Raw genomic sequence first — 12,984 nt, 5'->3', positions numbered from 1 at the left:
TACAACTAAGCATTAAAGGTATCTTTCAGCTACTTGGCTCTTAAGTCACAATATAGAATATTAATAGAAAATGATAATTTTTCAAAGTGTTGAAGTGTTCTCTGTTTTTTGTTTTGTTATTGTTTTTAGATCTTTCACAAAGACAGAAACTCAAGATTAGTTTGTCAGGTGTAAAAATACTATATTTTAAGGGTAGAACTTAGTAAACATATAGTGATGGTTCTTGAACTTTAGTGTACATAAGATTCACCTAAGGAGCTTATTTAAGATACAATTCTGACTTCCTTTTTTTGTTTTAAGATTGTTTTAAAATTTAAATGCAGTTAATTAACATATGACGTACTATTAGCTTCAGAGGTAGGGTTCAGTAATTCATCAGTCTTATGTAATACCCAGTGTCCATTACATGATGTACTTTCTTTAATGTTCCTCACGCAGTTCCCCACCCACGCCACCGCCCCCCTCAACAACCCTCAGTTTGTTTCCTGTGATTAAGAGTTTCTTATAGTTTGTCTTCTCTGATTTTGTCTTTTTATTTTCTCCTCCCTTCCCCTATGCTCCTGTTTTTTTTTTTAAATTCCACATATAGTGAGATCATATGATAATTGTCTTTCTCTGATTGACTTATTTTGCTTAGCATAGCACTGTCTGGTTCCATCCAGGTTGTTGTAAATGACAATATTTCATTTTTTTGATGGCTGAGTTCTATCCATTCATATGTCGGTGGAGATCTGGGCTCTTTCCTAGTTTGGCTATTATTGACATTGTCGCTTATAAACACTGGGGTGCAGGTGCCCCTTCATATTGATACATTTGTATCTTTGGGGTAAATACGTAGTAGTGCAGTTGCTGGGTCATAGGGTAGCTTTATTTTCAACTTTTTGAGGAACCTCCATACTCTTTTTTTTTTTTTTAAGATTTTATTTATTTATTTGTCAGAGAGAAAGAGCAAGCACATGCAGAGTGGCAGGCAGAGACAGAGAGAGAAGCAGGCTCCCTGCCAAGCACGGAGTCAGATGTGGGACTCGATCCCAGAACGCTGGGATCATGACCTGGGCCAAAGGCAGCCGCTTAACCAACTGAGCCACCCAGGCATCCCGAACCTCCATACTCTTTTCCAGAGTAGCTGCACCAGCTCTCATTCCCACCAACAGTCTCTACATCCTTGCCAACATCTGTCATTTTCTGACTTGTTTTAGCCATTCTAACTGGTGTGATGTGGTTTTGATTTGTATTTCCCTGATGGCAAGAGATGTTGAGCATTTTTCATGTGTTTGTTGGCCATTTGGATGTCTTCTTTGGAGAAATGTCTGCTCATGTCTTCTGCCCATTTCTTGACTGGATTATCTGTTCTTTAGTTGTTGAGTTTGGTAAGTTCTTTATAGCTCTTGGATACTAGCCCTTTATTAGATACTAGCATTTGCAAATATCTTCTTCCATTCTTTTGTTGTTTTTTGGTTTTGTTGACTATTTCCTTTCTGTGCAAAAGCCTTTTATCTTGAAGTCCCAATAGTTCATTTTTTGCCCTTGTTTTGCTTTCCTTTGGGGATATGTCTAGCAAGAACTGGCAGTGACCAAGGTCACAGAGTTTGCTGCCTATGTTCTCCTCTAGGATTTTGATGGATTCCTGTCTCACATTCAGGTCTTTCATACATTTTGAGTCTATTTTGGTGTATGGTATAAGAAAATGGACTAGTTTCATTCTTCTGCATGTAGCTGTCCAATTTTACCAAAATCATTTGTTGAAGAGACTGTCTTTTTTCCATTGGATATTCTTTCCTGTTTTTTCAAAGATTAATTGACCATAGAGTTGAGGGTCCAGTTCTGGGCTCTTAATTCTCTTCCACTGATCCATGTGTCTGTTTTTGTGTCAGTACCATACTGTTTTGATGATTACAGCTTTGTAATAGAGCTTGAATTCTGGCATTGTGATGCCATCAGTTTGGGTTTTCTTTTTCAACATTCCTGTGGCTATTCAGGGTCTTTTCTGGTTCCATATAAGTTTTAGGATTATTTGTTCCATTTCTTTGAAAAACATTGATGGTATTTTGATAGGGATTGCATTAAATGTGTAGATTGCTTTAGGTAGCATAGACATTTTCACAATATTTCTTCTTCCAATGCATGAGCATGGAATGTTTTTCCATTTCTTTGTGTCTTCTTCAGTTTCTTTCATGAGTACTTTGTACTTTTCTGAGGTTCTTTGCCTCTTTGGTTAGGTTTATTCCTAGGTGCAATTGTAAATGGGATCAACTCCGTAATTTCTCTTTCTTCTGTCTTGCTGTTGGTGTATAGAAATGCAACTGATTTCTGTGCATTAATTTTATATCCTGACACTTTGCTGAATTCCTGAATGAGTTCTAGTAGTTTGGGGGTAGAGTCTTTTGGGTTTTCCACATAGAATATCGTGTTATCTGTGAAGAGTGAGAGTTTGACTTCTCTTTACTGATATGGATGCCTTTTATTTCTTCTTGTTGTCTGATTGCTGAGGCTAGGACCTCTAGTACTAAGTTGAACAGCAGTGGTGAGAGTAGGCGTACCTGTGGTGTTCCTGACCTTAGGGGAGAAGCTCTTGGTTTTTTCCCATTGAGAAAATATTTGTTGTGGGCTTTTCATAGATGGCCTTTATGATATTGAGGTATGTACCCTCTATTCTTATGCTGTAGAGAGTTTTAATCAAGAAAGTATGCTGTACTTTGTCAGATGCTTTTTCTGCATCTATTGAGAGGATCCTATGGTTCTTGTTCTTTTATTAATGTAGTATATCACATTGATTGATTTGTGGATGTTAAACCAATCTTGCAGCCCAGGAATAAATCCCACTTGGTCATGGTGAATAATCTTTTCAATGTACAATCTTTTCAATGTACTGTTGCATCATATTGGCTAGTGTCTTGGTGAGAATTTTTGCATCCATGTTCATAGCAAAAGTTTGTTAGTTTTTCTTGCATTTCTATGTTTTGAAATAGCTTCAGAAGACTAGATACTCATTTTTCTTTTAATGTTGAATATAATTCCCTTGGGAAGCCATCCAGCCCTGGACTCTTGTTTGTTGGGAGATTTTTGATAACTGCTTCAGTTTCCTTGCAGTTATGGATCTGTTCAGGTTTTCTGTTTCTTCCTCTTTCAGTTTTGGTAGTTTGTACATCTCTAGGAATGTGTCCATTTCTTCCAGATTGCCTAATTTGTTGGCATATAATTGCTCATAATGTTCTTATAATTGTTTGTATTTCTTTAGTGTTGGTTGTGATCTGTCCTCTTTCTTTCATACTTTTATTATTTGGGACCTCCTCTTTTCTTTTTGATAAGTCTGGCCAGGGTTTTATCAGTCTTACTAATTCTTTCAAAGAACCAGCTCCTAGTTTCCTTGCTCAGTTCTACTCTTCTTTTGGTTTCTGCTTCACTGATTTCTGTTCTGATCATTATGAATTCTCTTCTCCTGCTGGATTTAGGCTTTATTTGCTGTTCTTTTCCAGCTCCTTTAGATGTAAGTTTAGTTTGTATATTTGAGACCTTTCTTGTTTCATGAGAAAAGCTTGTATTGCTATATACTTTCCTCTTAGGGGACTGCCTTTGCTGCATCCCAAAGATTTTGAACAGTTGTGTTTTCATTTTCATTTGTTTCCATGAATTTATTTAAATTCTTCTGTAATTTCCTGGTTGACCCATTCATTCTTTAGTAGGATGATCTTTAGCCTCCATGATTTGAGTTCTTTCCAAATTTCCTCTTGTGATTGAGTTCCAGTTTGGAAGCATTGTGGTCTGAAAATATGCAGGAATGATCCCAGTCTTTTGGTACTGGTTGAGGCAAGATTTGAGACCCAGTATGTGATCTGTTCTGGAGAATGTTCCAGGTACATTTGAGAAGATTTGTATTCTGTTGGTTTAGGATAGAAATATCTATCTGAATATTCTAATATTCTTATATTCTATCTGAATATATCTTTATCTATGAAGAATAGATATGGATATGGAATGTTCTGAATATATTTATGTATGAAGTCCATCTGGTCCAGTGTGTCTTTCAAAGCCCTTGTTTCCTAGTTGTTGATCTACTTAGATGATCTGTCCATTGCAGTGAATGGGGTGTTAAAGTCTCCTACTATTATTGTATTATTATTGATGTTTTTCTTTAATTTTGTTATTAGTTGGTTTATATAATTTGCTGCTCCCATATTAGGGGCATAAATATTGTTTCATAGACCCTTTAATTATTATATAGTGTCCTTCCTCATCTCTTATTACAGTCTTTGGCATAAAATCCAGCTTGTCTAATAAAGATTGCTACTCCAGCTTTCTTTTGATGTCCATTGGCATGATAAATGATTTCCCATTCCCTCACTTTCAATCTAGAGGTGTCTTTAGGTCTAAAATGAGTCTTTTGCAGACAGTATATTGATGGGTCTTGCTTTTTTATACAATATGATATACCCTGTGTCTTTTGGTTGGGGCATTTAGCTCATTTACATTCAGAGTAACTTTTGAAAGATATGAATTTAGTGATATTGTATTGTCTGTAACGTGATTGTTACTGTATATTGTCTCTGTTCCTTTCTGGTCTATGTTACTTCTAGGCTCTCTCTTTGCTTAAAGGATAGCCTTTAATATTTCTTGTAGGTCTGGTTTAGTGATCACAAATTCTTTTAGTTTCTCTTTGTCTTAGAAGCTTTTTTTCTCTCCTTCTATTTTGAATGACATCCTAGCTGGATAAATATTCTTGGCTGCATACTTTTCCCATTTAGCACCCCGAATATATCATGCCAGTCCTTTCTGGCCTGCCAGGTTTCTGTGGATATGTCTGCTGCCAGTCTAGTCTTCCTACCCTTTAGGTTATGACCTCTTGTCCTGAGCTCTTTTCAGCATTTTCTTTGTCTCTGAGCTTTGCAAGCTTCACTATTATATGTTAAGGTGTTAACCTATTATTATTGATTTTTGAGGGGGTTCTCTTTGCCTCCTGGACTTGAATGCCTGTTTCCTTCTCCAGATTAGGGAAGTTCTGTGCTATAATTTGCTCCAGTATAACTTCTGCTCTCCCCACCCCCTTTCTTCTTCTGGTATCCCAATTAGTTTAATATTGTTTTGCACAATTGTATCACTTATCTCTCAAATTCTTCCCTTATAATCAAATAGTTGTTTATCTCTATTTTTCTCAGCTTCTTTATTCTCCATCATTTTGTCTTTTATATCACTCATTCTTTCTTCTGCCTCATTTATCCTAGCAGTTACAGCCTCCATTTTTTATTGCATCTCATTAATAGCCTTTTTGATTTCAACTTGATTAGATTTTAGTTCTTTTATTTCTCCAGAAAGGAATACTCTCATGTCCACTATGGTTTTTACAAGTCCAGCTAGTATTTTTATAATCGTTATTCTGAACTCTAGTTCTGGCATCTTACTTATATCCATACTGATTAGGTCCCTGGCAGTCAGTACTGCCTCTTGTTCTCTTTTTTGAGGTGGGTTTTTCTCTCTTGCCTTCTTGCAGAAAATGGTTGCTTTTCTATTTATAGAGTTGCAGCAATTTTTTTCTTATATCTCCAGTTGAGTTCACAGGTGCTCAGAATGATTTGATAGCTATCTAGCTGAATTCCTGGGACCAGACAAAACTAAGGTTTGCTACTCCTCCGCTATCTTGGACCCTTCCTCCTCTAGGACTTCTTGTTGAAAAACTTTTATTTAAGTGGGCATCGGCTCTATAGACCATATTTTTAGAAATATTGATTTACTGGAATAAATCACTAATGTCAACTTTAAACCAACATTTTCCAAACCTGTACCACAAGTATTTTCTGGGGAATGTTTTAAAATGTAAGATATAAGCAAAGGAAACAGTTAACAAAACCAAAAGACAACTGACAGAATGGGAGAAGATATTTGCAAACGACATATCAGATAAAGGGCTAGTATCCAAAATCTATAAGGAACTTAGCAAACTCAACACCCAAAGAACAAACAATCCAATCAAGAAATGGGCAGAGGACATGAACAGACATTTCTGCAAAGAAGACATCCAGATGGCCAACAGACACATGAAAAAGTGCTCCACGTCACTCGGCATCAGGGAAATACAAATCAAAACCACAATGAGATATCACCTCACACCAGTCAGAATGGCTAAAATTAACAAGTCAGGAAATGACAGATGCTGGAGAGGATGTGGAGAAAGGGGAACCCTCCTCCACTGTTGGTGGGAATGCAAGCTGGTGCAACCACTCTGGAAAACAGCATGGAGGTTCCTCAAAATGTTGAAAATAGAACTACCCTATGACCCAGCAATTGCACTACTGGGTATTTACCCTAAAGATACAAACATAGTGATCCGAAGGGGCACGTGTACCCGAATGTTTATAGCAGCAATGTCTACAATAGCCAGACTATGGAAAGAACCTAGATGTCCATCAACAGATGAATGGATAAAGAAGAGGTGGTATATATACACAATGGAATACTATGCAGCCATCAAAAGAAATGAAATCTTGCCATTTGCGACGACGTGGATGGAACTAGAGCGTATCATGCTTAGTGAAATAAGTCAATCGGAGAAAGACAACTATCATATGATCTCCCTGATATGAGGACATGGAGAAGCAACATGGGGGGGTAGGGGGATAGGAGAAGAATAAATGAAACAAGATGGGATTGGGAGGGAGACAAACCATAAATGACTCTTAATCTCACAAAACAAACTGGGGGTTGCTGGGGGGAGGTGGGATTGGGAGAGGGGGAGCGGGCTATGGACATTGGGGAGGGGAGGCGAACCATAAGAGACTATGGACTCTGAAAAACAACCTGAGGGTTTTGAAGGGTCAGGGGTGGGAGGTTGGGGCAACCTGAGGGTTTTGAAGGGTCAGGGATGGGAGGTTGGGGGAACAGGTGGTGGGTAATGGGGAGGGCACGTTTTGCATGGAGCACTGGGTGTTGTGCAAAAAGAATGAATACTGTTACACTGAAAAAATAAATAAAAGGAAAAAGAAAAAGAAAAAAAAAGAAAAAAAAGAAAAAAAAAGAAAAAGAAAAAAAATGTAAGATATAAAACATATATGTATTGAAGTTATTCCCAGAAATATTGATTCAGTAGATCTTGGGTTAGGACGTATATAACTATGTATATTTTAAAGCCCCCAAGTTGATTCTCTTTATCAACCAAGGAATACATTTGCCACCACAGTCTATTATTATAATATAATTCGGCATGGATTCATTTTTGACAGAAGCTAGATGAAAATCTATTCAAAACTAAATTTCTGGACAGTGTGAGGGCTACACATAGGATGGACTTTTGATTTATATTTAAACCCCGGTGGCCCAGTTCTCTAGCTATGTGATCCTGAGTACTTCATTTAACCTCTCTAAGTTTCCTTTTTGGTAAAATGAGAGTAATGATACCCACTTTGCACTGACTTCTGTGGATTGGTTGGCAATGTACCTGGCGTAGAGTAAACACTCAATAAATAACTAAGCTTTAAAGCAAACTAGTTGTCTAGATGTATATAAAGCTAATACATAGATATTTATATGTTAGGTATTATTCTAGTATTATGTTAGCACTCTTCATAAAAATTAAAGAGCTTTAAAACTATATCCTTGCCTAGAGAGTTAGATGTCTCTATCAAATAGATAAGCTATGAGAATCACTCCCTAGAAAATACTCCCAACATATTTACAAATCAGTTTGCATGCTTCAACTTCAGCATATACTGTGAACAAATGAAGTGGTCATTAGTCCCTAAAATTGTCCTTAATGATCCCTGCCTCCTAGTGTTCACAGCCATTTATTATCCCTTTCTCTTGAGTGAGCTGGACTCACTTCTAATGAATAGAATCTAGGAGAAGTGATGAGATATCATTTCTGAGATTAGGTTACAAAAAGGCTTCTGTTTTAAGTGTCCTCTCCTCCGTCACTTGCTCCAACAGAAAACAGGTCCCATGTTGTGAGCTGCCCTACAGAGAGGCCCATGTGGCAAGGAACTCTGGCCAAAAGACAGTTCTTCTTTCTGAAGTTTGCTTTGGCTATTCAGGGTCTTTTGTGGTTCCATAAAAATTTTAGGATTGTTTGTTCTAGTTCTCTGACAAATATTATTGGTATTTTGATAGGGATTGCATTGACTCTGTAGATTGTTCTGAGTAGTACAGATATTTTAACAATATTAATTCTTCCAATCTATGGGCTTGGTATCAAGTCTTTCCATTTATTTGTATCATCAGTTTCTTTCATCAGTGTCTTATATAAACGTTTGTTGTTTCAAGCCACTAGGTAAGTATTGGGGAAATTTGTGACACAGCAATACCAAACCAATACAAATGATATTGCTATTCTCCTTAAATATTCAATGATGTAAATTTAACCTTTGAAAGAAGAAGGGTTATCATGAAAGGGAATTTATATCAAATATTCCTGGTCCTTCTGCAACAGGCATGGGTCAGGCTCTTGCTTGCTCTCTTTCTGTTGCCATCTTGGTTCCATGTCCCCCTCACAAAATGCCTTGTAAAGTCACAGAAACGGTCTCTGTGACAGAGCAGGAGTTGCCACAGTTCCAGGCTGAGACAGGATCTGGACCTGAATCTGACAGTGATGAATCAGTATCAGACCTTGAGGAATAGGATTCCACACAGACAGCCACACAACCAGCCCAGCTGGAAGCAGCCACTGAAATCAGTAAAGAAGCAGTCAGTAAAGCAAAACAGAGCAGGAGTGAAAAGAAGGCATGGAAAGCTATGTCCAAACTGGGTCTTCGACAGGTTAGAGGGGTTACAAGAGTCACTATCTAGAAATCTAAGAATATCCTCTTTGTCATCACAAGACCAGATGTCTACAAGAGCCCAGCTTCAGATACCTACATAGTTTTTGGGGAAGCCAAGATCAAGGATTTACCTCAGCAAGCACAATTAGCAGCTGCTGAGAAATTCAAAGTTCAAGGTGAAGCTGTCTCAAACATTCAAGAAAACACACAAACTCCAACTGTGCAAGAGGAGAGTGAAGAGTAAGAGGTTGATGAAACCAGTGTAGAAGTTAAAGACGTAGAATTGGTCATGTCACAGGCAAATGTTTCAAGAGCAAAGGCAGTCGGAGCCCTGAAGAACAACAGTAATGATATTGTAAATGCTCTTATGGAATTAACAATGTAACCATCTGAAAAGGAGGACTTTTTTTGGTGTTTCAAAAGAATAACTGCAGCTTGGTTTGAAATTTGTACTTTTTCTATCATTAATAAAGTTATGGTTTCTTGTTGGATGAAAAAAAATATTTCTGGATGAAACCAAAGAACCATCATGGTAATTTCATATCTTTTGACGTGATATAAAATTTATTATTTGCAATTGTGAAACATAAGGGCTAAACCATAATAGTCAGGTCCAGGCCCAGTGGCAGATATAGTAAATACGGAAGTTACTGCAGTAGTACTCATAAGTGGCCACAACATAAGAAAATAGTTGGTTCTAAAAATGGCATAAATGATAAAGAATACAGTGATTTTTTTCAGGGAGTTGATAGCCAAATTGTTTGGCTTTAATAATGTTGTTTTGAGATGTTGGTGATTACAGAAATTCTAAGGCCATTTGATGTCAACAAAATTCCCAGGGTGATCACAAAGGAATTTGCAACAGGAAGCTAGTTCACAACATTAAGAAATGCCTGATATGAAGCCTTTAACAGGAATTCTTTATCGTATCTTAGAATGGTTTTGCTGAGGCATAAAGGAATATGTTACTTACCTGGCCAGTTAACACACTCTTTCAAGTTGTGCCCTCTCTTATGGGAAATTAAAATTCTGTAGTGATAATTTGAACTATATGGGCTGCCATTCCAGAGAGCAAATCTGCCCTTACTTACAGGAATTTATCTTTGAGAATATATTACCTTTATACAAAGAGTCAACTGAAAGGATGATGGAGATTGACCAACAAGATCTGACTGATTTCCTCCTACAATTTCATGTTCAACCAGAGGGGCCTGTGTCAGTATTTCAACCCTATTTCATATTAGATAAGATCTTAAAATATAATAGGCATATACTCTGGACACATCATGCATGTACCCATAATTTTACTTACTTTTAATAGAAGATGTAGTCTCGTTTGGAATGTATGACACTGTTTCTTTTAGTGCTTAGGACTGGAGGTTTTGGGGGTGCCTGGGTGGTTCAAGAAGTTAAGCATTAGACTCTTGATTTTGGCTCAGGTCATGATCTCAGGGTCATGAGATAGTTAACCTGTGTCAGACTCTGCACTGGGCATGAGTCTGCTTGAGATTCTCTCTCTCTCCCCCTCTGTTCCTCCATCACCTCTCTCTCAAAAAAAAAAAAAAAAAAGTTGAGGTTTTGAAGTCAATCTAGTCTAACTACCTTTCTGTGTTTCCCAGCTTTACTATTTAATCCTTTTGTGAGTTTTGGTATCACCTTACTTCTCTAAGTTCTAGATTTTTTCATCTGTAAAAGGGGGTGACTAAGAACCTACCTCATATAATCATAAGGAATAGAATCCAAATAATGCATTTATTATAACATTCCCAAGTAACTGCTTTATAAATTCAAATTAGCATAATAAAAGTAATAATTATTGTGTCAGATCAGGTGTATACAAGAATTAGTGTACTTTCCTCTTGGAGCAACTGTGAGTTGTTTTCAGAGTGCTAATGGAAAATCACTTGGAACCTAGAACTTCATGCAGCTAAAGGATTATTCAATTGAGAGAGTGATGAAAGTCGCAGAATTTATTATATATACAAACAGGGTTAAAACTGAAAGTCTCTGAAAGACTTACTAGAAAACATGCTGCAGTAAAATAAAATAAGTCCAGGAGAACTAGATGCAATAAGCAACAGTACATAAAGACTAGTAGTACTTATTTTCAATTTTAAAGAAGTATGTTTTTAATCCATATATTTAACAATATATTTAGTAAGTGGATTCTTTGTCCCCTTCAATATAATTTGGTTCTTTCATGTGGATAGATAATAGATATGAGCAATGTAGTTTAAGAAGAGCAACTGAATATTGATATGTTTTTTTATGACATGAAAATATAAAAAGGAAAGGTAACCGATACTCTTGACAGTTCTTGATGTGACTACCTTTAATTTTTGTAACTACTCTTTCCAGTGTTCCATGCATATTTTTAAATAACTGAGATGTATATTATACATGCAGTATAAATATAAATTTCAGTTGCCACTTGGGAAAAAAAAATCCAAAAACTGTCAGCATGTGATGTAGGAGGGAGAGATGAGGGAAAGAAGGAGGAACTAAAAGCATATTAAGTCTCCTTTTCGGAAAGACAATATGGGGACTGATGAAAAGTTGATGTTGATTATAAAGTACAGATTAAGTCATGTGTTTTTAAAAGTTAAGAATAACTGTTAGAAAAAAAAGAATAGCTACTAGAATAGTAATATTCTAGGATATAGTTACATAAAAGAAGTTTACAAGGTAAAAGATATATATGCAATATTATGCCAATAAGTATGAAAAGAAAATGCATAATTTACTAATTTAAATTATAAAACTGGCACAACATAAGTAGGATACCTGATTAGACCATCACCCATTTAATATGTTGAAGTCAAAATTAGGGGCATCTGGATTGCTCAGTTGGTAAAGTATGCAGTTCTTGATCTCTGGATCATGAGTTTGAACCTCATGTTGGGCATAGAGATTACTAAAAAAAAAAAAAAAAAAATCAAAATTAAAAATGTCTGCTCTGGGGGGCGCCTGGGTGGCTCAGTGGGTTAAGCCTCTGCCTTTGGCTCAGGTCATAATCTCAGGGTCCTGGGATCGAGCCCCGAATCAGGCTCTCTGCTCAGCAGGGGGCCTGCTTCCACCTCTCTCTCTGCCTGCCTTTCTGCCTACTTGTGATCTCTCTCTGTGTGTCTAATAAATAAATAATAAATAAATAAAATCTTAAAAAAAATGTCTGCTCTGACCCTCAAAAGGTGCCAAGTCCTAATTCCTTTATAGGTGATGTCTACCAAACTTTCAAGGCACGTGGAATTTCCAACTTATACAAACTGTTCCAGAGAATAAGAAAAGATGGAAAGCTACTAAATCAATTTTATGATTCACATAAAGCACTAGAATCATGTCCAACTAATGTTAGCAAATTGTAGCAAATTATAGGACACTCTTATGTGTACAAAAATTGATAGTTCAGAGACTTGCATAACCCATTTATAAAGTATAAAAAGGAAAAATATGCCATTTTTCATAGGCACAAAAACAACAAAATAGATGGGAATATAACCAATTAATATTTTAAAATCCATGAAAAATATAAAATGATACTGAAGGACCTAAAAAATGCTTTAGTATATGAAAAGATACATGTATAGATGCATAAACAATATTTCTGACCATAGATTCTCACCATACTAATTTATGAATTCAGTTAATCCCAAATAAAATCCCAATATAATTTTTCATAGCAATTGAAAATTTAATTCTAAAACTCATATACTATAGTAAATGCAAAATGGTAGCCAAGACAATATTTAAAAAGAAAAGATGGATTGTTTCCTATGTGATCTTAAAACATATTATAAAGTATAGTAATTAAAACTGTGTGGAATTGGTTAAAGAGACAAATACATCAGTGAAATTAAATAGATAATGCAGAGCCTGGTTCATGTATACTTGGGAAATTAGACCATGATAGATGCAACATTTCATGTCAATGGAGAAAAGACAGATTATTCAATATATACTTTCCAGGCAATTGTGTCATCATTTAAAAAAACAATTATATTCTTCCTTATGGCAATTGTAATATTAAGTTCTGGATCAATTAAATAACTAAATATAAAAGGTAACACAATAAAAATAATAGAAGAATGTATAAATGATTATGTTAACATCCTTGAAACGGAATATCTTGTGACAAGACATCAAAAATTGATAAGTTTGGCTGTGTTAAATGTTAGGACTTCTCATTGATGAAATACATCACTAATAGAATACAAAGATGAGGACATTCAGGCAGGAGATATTTGCA

General features: G+C 36.1%; 1 pseudogene; it reads left to right on the top strand.

The window, feature by feature from the left end:
- Nucleotides 1–8,478: 8,478 nt before the first annotated feature.
- On the top strand, nucleotides 8,479–9,188 carry LOC123951954 (annotated as a pseudogene).
- Nucleotides 9,189–12,984: the final 3,796 nt, after the last annotated feature.

This window comes from Meles meles, chromosome 10, assembly GCF_922984935.1.
Source record: "Meles meles chromosome 10, mMelMel3.1 paternal haplotype, whole genome shotgun sequence".
In the NCBI taxonomy this organism is placed as follows: Eukaryota; Metazoa; Chordata; class Mammalia; order Carnivora; family Mustelidae; genus Meles; species Meles meles.
This window is presented reverse-complemented; position numbering and strand designations above follow the sequence as displayed.